Below are 8,425 nucleotides of genomic sequence, written 5' to 3' on the forward strand. Positions count from 1 at the left end.
ATGTGCCATTTTTCAGTGCGTGATGGAGAACATTCTCCAAGGGCTGCCTAACCACAGGGACCACAGAAAAAGAACACCTAGAAAACCTGGAGGAGGTTTGAGAAGATCTTTTGATGCAGGTGTCCACTTCAAATGAGAAAAATATGTGTTCCAGGCAGGTGAAGTGATTTAGCAAAGAGACTGAGTGGATAAAAAAGGCCGACACCCCGCGGAGAATAAAGTTAATATCATCAAGGCGGCACCGAAAAACAACAGAATTAAAATCGTTCCTCGGCCTCGTGAGCTACTGTGGGAAAATAATCAAAACTTGTCCACTTTATTGTCACCTCTGCAAAACACTGTTAAAAGGAAACGCCAGAAGAGGTTGTGGCGGGCACCACATGATGAAGCTTTCGTTTAGGTGAAGCTGCAGTTACTAGCATCAAACAACCTGGCTCATTACGACCCCAAGAGAGAACTGGTATTAACAGTGAGGCCTCGCAGCACGGCGGCGCAGTGGTTAGCACTGCTGCCTCACGGTGCCGAGGTTCCAGGTTCGAATCCCGGCTCTGGGTCACTGTCCGTGTGGAGTTTGCACATTCTCCCCGTGTTTGCGTGGATTCCGCCCCCACAACCCAAAGATGTGCAGGCTGGGTGGATTGGCCACGCTAAATTGCCCCTCAATTGGAAAAAATGAATTGGGTACTCTAAATTTATTTTTTAAAAACACAGTGAGGCCTCTCCATATGGAGTAGGGCCAGTCCTTTCCCATCGCTGGGATGATGGCACAGAGAGACCTATAGCATTTGCACCCAGAACCCTGGCAGACAAGGAAAGATGCTATTCTCAGATAGAAAAGGAAGGATTGGCTGTTACTTTTGGGGTGAGGTAATTGCACCCACATGTCTGTGGCTGACATTAACACAATATTAACAGACAAAAAAACCACAGAATCCCTGCAGCACAGGAGGCCATTCGGCCCATCAAGCATGCACTGACCCTCTGAAAGAGCATTCTACCGAGGCCCACCATCCAGTCTTACCCTCGTAACCTCACCTAGCCTGCACACTTTTGGACATTAAGGGGTCATTTTAGCACGGCCAACCCGCCTAACCTACACATCTTTGGACCCCTGCTGGGCCTTTTCAAAGGGACTCAAAGAAATCCTGCCCCCTAATCGTCTCGGCTTGGATTCAACGTTGGGCATTCTTGTTAGCGGCCTACGAATACTCTCTCGAGCAGCGCCCAGGAACACACATTGCCAACACAGATTGCCAACACAGATTGCCAACACAGATTGCCAACACAGAGGCCCTGAGACACCTCCCGCTGCCCACAAGCTTGGCCCCTCTGCCGGCATTGGAAGAATTCATCATGGCCTTGAACTTCCTGAATGAATACCATGCCAGTATCCACGAAGCAGATTCAAGCATCAGCCAAAAGGACCCATTACTGGCAAAATTGTACCGTATCATCCTTACTGGCATTATCCGAGGATACTCCATGAGCCCTTCCTCATTAAAATACAAGAGCTGGACCCCGGGAGGCCATATTCGGGGTGTTGCACCAGCCAGGGTTGGAAATGGGTGTGGAGGCAGATGTTGTAGCCTTCGCCTCGTTGATCGCCCGAAGGCGGATCCTACTGGGACGGAGGGCAGCCTCTCCACCCTGTGCCCTGGCGTGGCGGAGGGACTTGTTGGAATTCTTGACTCTTGAGAAGGTTAAGTTTGAACTGAGGTGAAGGATGGAGGGGTTCTACAAGTCATGGTAATTATTCATTATGCACTTTCAAGAACTGGATAACATCGAACATTAGTTGGGGGGGGTGGGTGGGAGGGTTGGGGGAGGGGGCGGTGTGTATTAAGGGTGACTATGAGTAACCCCTGATTCCTTTTTGTCGTTTGTTTATGTAAACATGCGGACTGATGTTTGGGGGTTGGTGGGAGGATGGGACCGTTGTTATTGATATGGGGATTGACATATTTGTTGCTGATTATTGTTTATTGTTGGTGGATGTAAATTTGGGAGAAAATGTGTAAATGGAGGAGAATTAAAATATTTTTTTAAAAATAGAAGAGCTGAGTGGGTAAGGTGGCATCATCCTGAGAGGAGCCCGCGTAGTGGCCCCCTCGCCCAAGCCAACGCCCAATTGTGATGGAATTACACAATGGGCACCCCAGGGTGTCCAAGATGAAAATGCTGACAAGGAGCTATGTCTGGTGGCTCGAGCTCAATACAGACATCGGGAATCTGGAGAGGTGATGCTCCTTGTGCCTGGAGGACCAGAAGCTCCCACCTTCGGCCTCTTTGCACCCATGGGAAGACCAGGAAGACCATGGGTCTGGGTGCACGTGGTCTTCGGTATCCCACTCTCGAGATCGATGTTCCATGCAACAATAGAAAAAACTCTGGCAAAGTTTTGGCATACCAGAGGTCCTTGTATCCAATAACAGTGCCCGCTTTACCGTGAAGAATATCAGCCAATTATGAAGTTGAACGGCATTAAACACATCCGAACGGTGTTTACCATCCATCGTCTAATGGCCTGGCCGAACAAGCAGTTCAAACATTCAGAATCAGAATGAAACAACAGCTGCTGGTTGCCTGGATATTCCAGGCAATTCCAGGCAGCGCCGAGTGAAAGGCCAAACTGGCTTATTGCCTGGATATGAAATTGGCCCAGTTATTCGTTGATTACAGAACCACACCGCACATGACGATGGGAGTCACACCAGCGGAATTGTTAATGAGATAACGACTGCGCACCAGGTTCAGCTGCTGTTTCCCAACTTTGGGAGGAAGGTGGAGTCAAAGCAGGAGACCCAAAAAAGGAACTAAGACAAGTTAAGAATTGAAAGGACCTTCAGAACAGGAGGAACTTTGGAGATGGCTCCTAATGGATCCCAGCAGCCGCGCTGGAAAAGATTGGTCCGGTTTCTTACAAAGTCAAAGTTCAAGGGGGGGGGCAGTGAAAAAACACCCGAACCATTGAGAAGCAGAGAACCCACTCCGGCAGAGACGATTTCAGCAGAGACTTTGTCCTTGACACCCGTTGCGACTACCTCCACGAGGGGACTCAGCCTACAGGGAACCCGAGAGTCAGTCCCCTGACGATGAAGATTCAGAGTCCGAAATGGAGACTGAGGTGATTCATCCTCCGCTGGAGGTCAGCGCCGAATATGAGTCTTCGTCTGTGGCCCTTTGGTGCTCAACAAGGAAACGACGATCCCTAGTCCGTTTCACGCCCCCCCCCGATCCGACATTGTCAGCAGCTGCTGATTTGAGGGCTTATGCCAAGCGACGAAAGAGGCCTCATTGCTGCGGGAGTGAGGAGAATGCTTCATATTTGAGGAGGGACTGATGTGTTAAACCTCACGAGGACCACGGGAGGAGGGGGGGGGGGAATTGCTAATTGAGGCCCACCCAGCTGCGGCTCATTTGCGAGAGCCATAAATGTAGCTCCCAGTCCAGGACCAGCAGTTCCCGATAATCCTGGGCTAGGAAGTTTGTTTTGTGTGACATAGTAGAAGCATTATTTTCAATTTAAAATAAACCAGTTTGGACTTTCACTCTGTGCCTCCTGGAATTATCATCGATTTTCCACAACAATTTCAAATAATGTCTCCCAAACTGTGGTAATTTCCTACAAACCTTAGCACTACTCCACATATCTTTCTGGCTTCTCACGATGCAATGCCTTTTCAACTCTGTGTGACTTTAATGAACAGTAGTCAGTTCTGAATCCCAGTTTCCTCTTTCTTCTCAACTTCAGACTTCTCGGAAACTTCTCTTCATTTTCTAATTCCCTTAACTAGCTGGACTTCAGGTTTCCAGCAATCAGGTTTCCGGCGTTAACGATTGTGCCATAGTATGGCTTTTCTTCTAGCAAGGCTGAAAGAGTTGTTCCGTCTTTAGCCTTCTAAAACCATCTGCATCTAGCAGAGCTGTGAGAGCTGCTTCTCTCTGACAACCTGCTTCCAACTGCAATCAACTTAGCTAAACTAAAACTTAAAAGAATCTTTACCTGTCAAGGCCCCAATTACCCAGAAAACACCACTCATTTATTTTTCTTCATGCCATAGTCCTCTTTAAGCACAATACGAACACATTTGGAATTTACCCAACCCCCACACATACAAACACCTTTGTCCAGCATGAATCTAACTGTAGGTTTTACAAATCCAGGGTGGGATTCAGATTGTGATGACTTGTAATATCACATTAGATCTCGGGAGACATAACGAGCCAGGTAGATCCCGGAAGTGGGATCCCCTGGCATCTACCGGTCATCCACCGCTGCTTTTCAGGTGCAACGCGACTGGTAGTCCTTCCCAGAGTTCCGAGAGTAAATTCCAGACTGGAATCTAATCAAGGGGTTCAGGGGTTTATATATAGAATAACAGTTACCCAGGAGTGAGTTACAAATTTGTTCTGATTTGTGTGAAGTTACTTTCAGGGTTTTGTGTGTTTTCTCTGTTGTGACTGAGCTACTTATTTCGACCATCCTGCTCGACGGTTCATGTTGTTCAACCTGTTGTGGCAATGTTTATTTTCAGATACACTGGGAAGCCAACACTGTCAGGAGGAGGAGGACACACCCAACAGCCTGATTACAGGTAAGAAATAAAGAGCAGGCACTTGGATTGCTACATCCTAATTGTACAAGCAAGGTGAGTACAGGCCCAGAGTGAGTACACCCCCAGAGTGTATAACCCCCAGAGTGTGTATACTCCAGAGTGAGTACTACCCCAGAGTGAGTACACCCCCAGAGTGTGTACACCCCCAGAGTGTGTATACCCCAGAGTGAGTACTACCCCAGAGTGAGTACACCCCCAGAGTGTGTACACCCCCAGAGTGTGTATACTCCAGAGTGAGTACTACCCCAGAGTGAGTACACCCCCAGAGTGTGTACACCCCCAGAGTGTGTATACTCCAGAGTGAGTACTACCCCAGAGCGAGGACAGGTCCAGAACAAGGACAGGTCCAGAGCGAGTACAGACAAGTGCCAGCATCATGTCAGCAACTACAGACCAGTCAGTTTGACTTCAGTGGTGGGGAAACTTCTGGAAACTCTCTGCCTGAACCTCATCTGCCACTTGTCAGCCCATTACACCACCATGTATATGTCCTTTCGAAGTTCAAGACGATCCTCATCACAGTTGACTGCATTTCCAATCCTCATATCAAATGTCATTAAAACCATTCGTCCCTTAGACAGGTGCAGGATCATTAACAAAATCCAGCATGGATTCATTAAGGGAAAATCATGTTTAACTAACTTGCTAGAGTGTTTTGAGGAGGTAATAGAGAAGGTTGATAAGGGCAATGCTATGGTGTGGTGTATGGATTTTCAAAAGGTAATTGATACAATGCTACACAACAGACTTGTGAGCATAATTCCACCTCTTGGAATAAAAGGGAAAATAGACACTGGGATAAGAAATTGGCTAAGTGATAGGAAACAGAGTGTAGTGATAAATGTTTATTGTTCAGATTGGAGAAAGATAGTGGAGCTTCCCGGGGTCAGTGTTGGGACCATTGCTCTTCCGGATATATATTAATGACCTAGACTGTGGTGTTCAGGGCACGATTTCAACATTTGTGGACGCTATGAACATTAGAAACAGTGTCAACTCGATGAGGATAGTCCTGAACTTGAAAAGGACAATGGTCAAGGACAGCAGGGTGTGACTGCAAGTGAGGCAGGTGGAGGATTCCTGAATTCAGAAATGGAGGAACCTCGGCTCTTGACCTTGTCCAACAGGTATGAGGTACTTGTTCCCTGTGTGGATGAGGAAAAGGATTGTAGGGAGGAAGAGCTTGCTGACCACTGCACCATGGAACATCGAGCAGGGAGTGCAAAAAGGCAAGTGGTAGTGTTTGAGCATTCCATAAGTAATAGTGACGATATAATAATCTTTATTAGTGTCACAAGAAGGCGTACATTAACGCTGCAATGAAGTTACTGTGAAAATCTCCTAGTCGCCACATTCCGGCGCCTGTTCCTGAGGGAGAATTCAGAATGTCCAATTCACCTAATAAGCACGTCTTTCGGAACTTTAGGTAGGGGAACTGATAACATCCTTTGCAAGCAGAACCAAGAGTTCCACATACTGTAGTATGTTGCCTACCCTGTGCCAGGTTGAGGGACCAGCTTGAAAAGATATTGGAACAGGAGGGGAAGGATCCAAAATTGGGGTTCACGTTGGAACAAACAACATAGGCAAGATGAGGAAAGAGGACTTATTTGGGGAATATCAGGAACTAGGAACAAAATGAAAGAACAGGGCCTCAAGGGTTATAATCCCTGGATTATTACTCGAGCCACCTGCAAATTGGCATAAGGATGAGAAATTTAGGGAAGTAAACACTTGGCTAAAGAAATGGTCTGGGAAAGAGGGGTTCCATTTCATGGGACACTGGCATCAGTATTGGGACAGGAGGGATCTGTACCGTTGGGACTTTCTCCACCTGAACTAATTTGGGATCCGAACGAAAAGGTGGGGGGGGGGGAGAGGCCTCAGGGAAAGTGAATACAGTTCCAAAAACAAGTAGCAGGGCAGAGAGTAAAGAAATAGTCAGGAACCCAACTTCAGGAATTACAACTAATAGCAAAACTACAAGTAGTATCCTGGCTAAACCAAAAGAGACAAATAATAAAAAAGCGAATAAAATATCAGTGCCGAGGGACAGGTTAGGGGATATGGCCCAAGTAAGAGTTCTATGTACTCATGCATGGTGTTTAAGGAATAAACTATAAGAGCAAGCGCAAGTTGAAGATCACGATGCAGTACCTAATACAGAGACATGACTGCAGGATGGTCAGGACTGGGAACTGAATATACCTGCTTCGAAAGTTTCCAGGGGGGACAGGGAAGATAGCAGTGGGGGTGGAGCAGCCTTTCTGATTAGAAATACTATCACTTCAATGGTGAGGGAGGATATAACGAGGGGAAAACATCCTGTGCAGACCATAGGGGTGGAACCGAGGAACAAAAAGGGCATCTAAAACTGTAATAGATGTTGTGTATCGACCCCTGGTAGCAGTTCCGAGGTGTTAGATTGTATAAATGCAGAAATTAGGCGAGTGTACAGCAAAGGCAGAGTAGTATTAATGGGGAAGTTTAACTTACACATAGATTGGGAGAGGCAGGAAAGCACCTGACAGGAAGGTAGTGAATTTCTGGAATGTATCCGGAATAGTTCCCTGCAGCAATATGTTCTATTTGAAAGCAGACCAAGGCAGGCCAGCAGCACGGTTCAATTCCCGTAGCAGCCTCCCCGAACAGGCGACTAGGGGCTTTTCACAGTGACTTCATTTGAAGCCTACTTGTGACAATAAACGATTTTCATTTCATTTCATTTCAAATGCAACAAGGGGACAGGCGATGTTAGATTTAGTTATGAGTAATAAACCAAATTTAATTAGTGGCCTAACTGCGCGCGAACGTTGATCAAATAGTGATCATAACTTGATTGAATTCAGTGTAGCATTTGAAAGTGAGAAGCACAATTCAGATTCTGAAATTTTAGACTTGGGTGTTGCTGACTTTAACGGGATGAGACAGGGACTATCCATGGGAAACTGGGAAGATCTGTTAATGATTCAAACGGCTGAAGATCAGTGGAGAATATTTAAAGAAACATTTAACTAGATAGAGATCATGTATATACCCCTAAGAGGAAAAGGCTCCACTTCACAGAAAAAAGGTCATGGACAACTAAAGAGATTAGGGACAGCATAAAACTAAAAGAAGCGGCTTAGAAAAATCCAAAACATAGCACAGACCCGGACGATAGGGATAGATACTGTAAGGGCCCCTCCTGTTCCTTCTTGTTTATTCCCTTGTTTGTCCTTTTCTTTTTATTTTGCTGTTACATTTTTGGTCCTTGGATGATTTATGGACATGTGTTTTTAAGGCAGCCAGACATTTTAATTCCAGCAGAAGAAAGCAAAGGCATTCAAATAGAAGTGTCTAGAAGGCTGGGCTGATTTAAATTGTGGACCAGCACCAATGGCAGAGATTGGCTTGGACGCGGTTTGATTGATTTGGCTGAAGGCCAATGAATTGGCCCAAAAGGTTGTGCTCTGCCTGGTAACAGGTGGTGATTGGATATTCTCCAATTGGAATGTTTTTCCAGAGCCACAAGGTCAATCTTCAGTTTCACTTTGGATTCTGTCAGCAGAGGAAACTTATCCAACTGTATCCTCTTCAGAAATCTGCTGCTAAGCATCTTCAAAAAAGGATCCAGCTAACTCTCCAATTTTTTTTTCAATTTTAGAGTACCCAATTATTTTATTTCCAATTGAGGGGCAATTTAGCGCGGCCAATCCACCTAACCTGCACATCGTTTGGGTTGTGAGGGTGCCAGTGTGTGGCTGGGTTTTGTGTGCCAGTGTGTGGCTGGGTGTTGTGTGCCAGTGTGTGGCTGGGTGATGTGTGGC

The sequence above is a fragment of the Scyliorhinus canicula genome, chromosome 18 (genome assembly GCF_902713615.1).
Source record: "Scyliorhinus canicula chromosome 18, sScyCan1.1, whole genome shotgun sequence".
Classification (NCBI taxonomy): domain Eukaryota; kingdom Metazoa; phylum Chordata; class Chondrichthyes; order Carcharhiniformes; family Scyliorhinidae; genus Scyliorhinus; species Scyliorhinus canicula.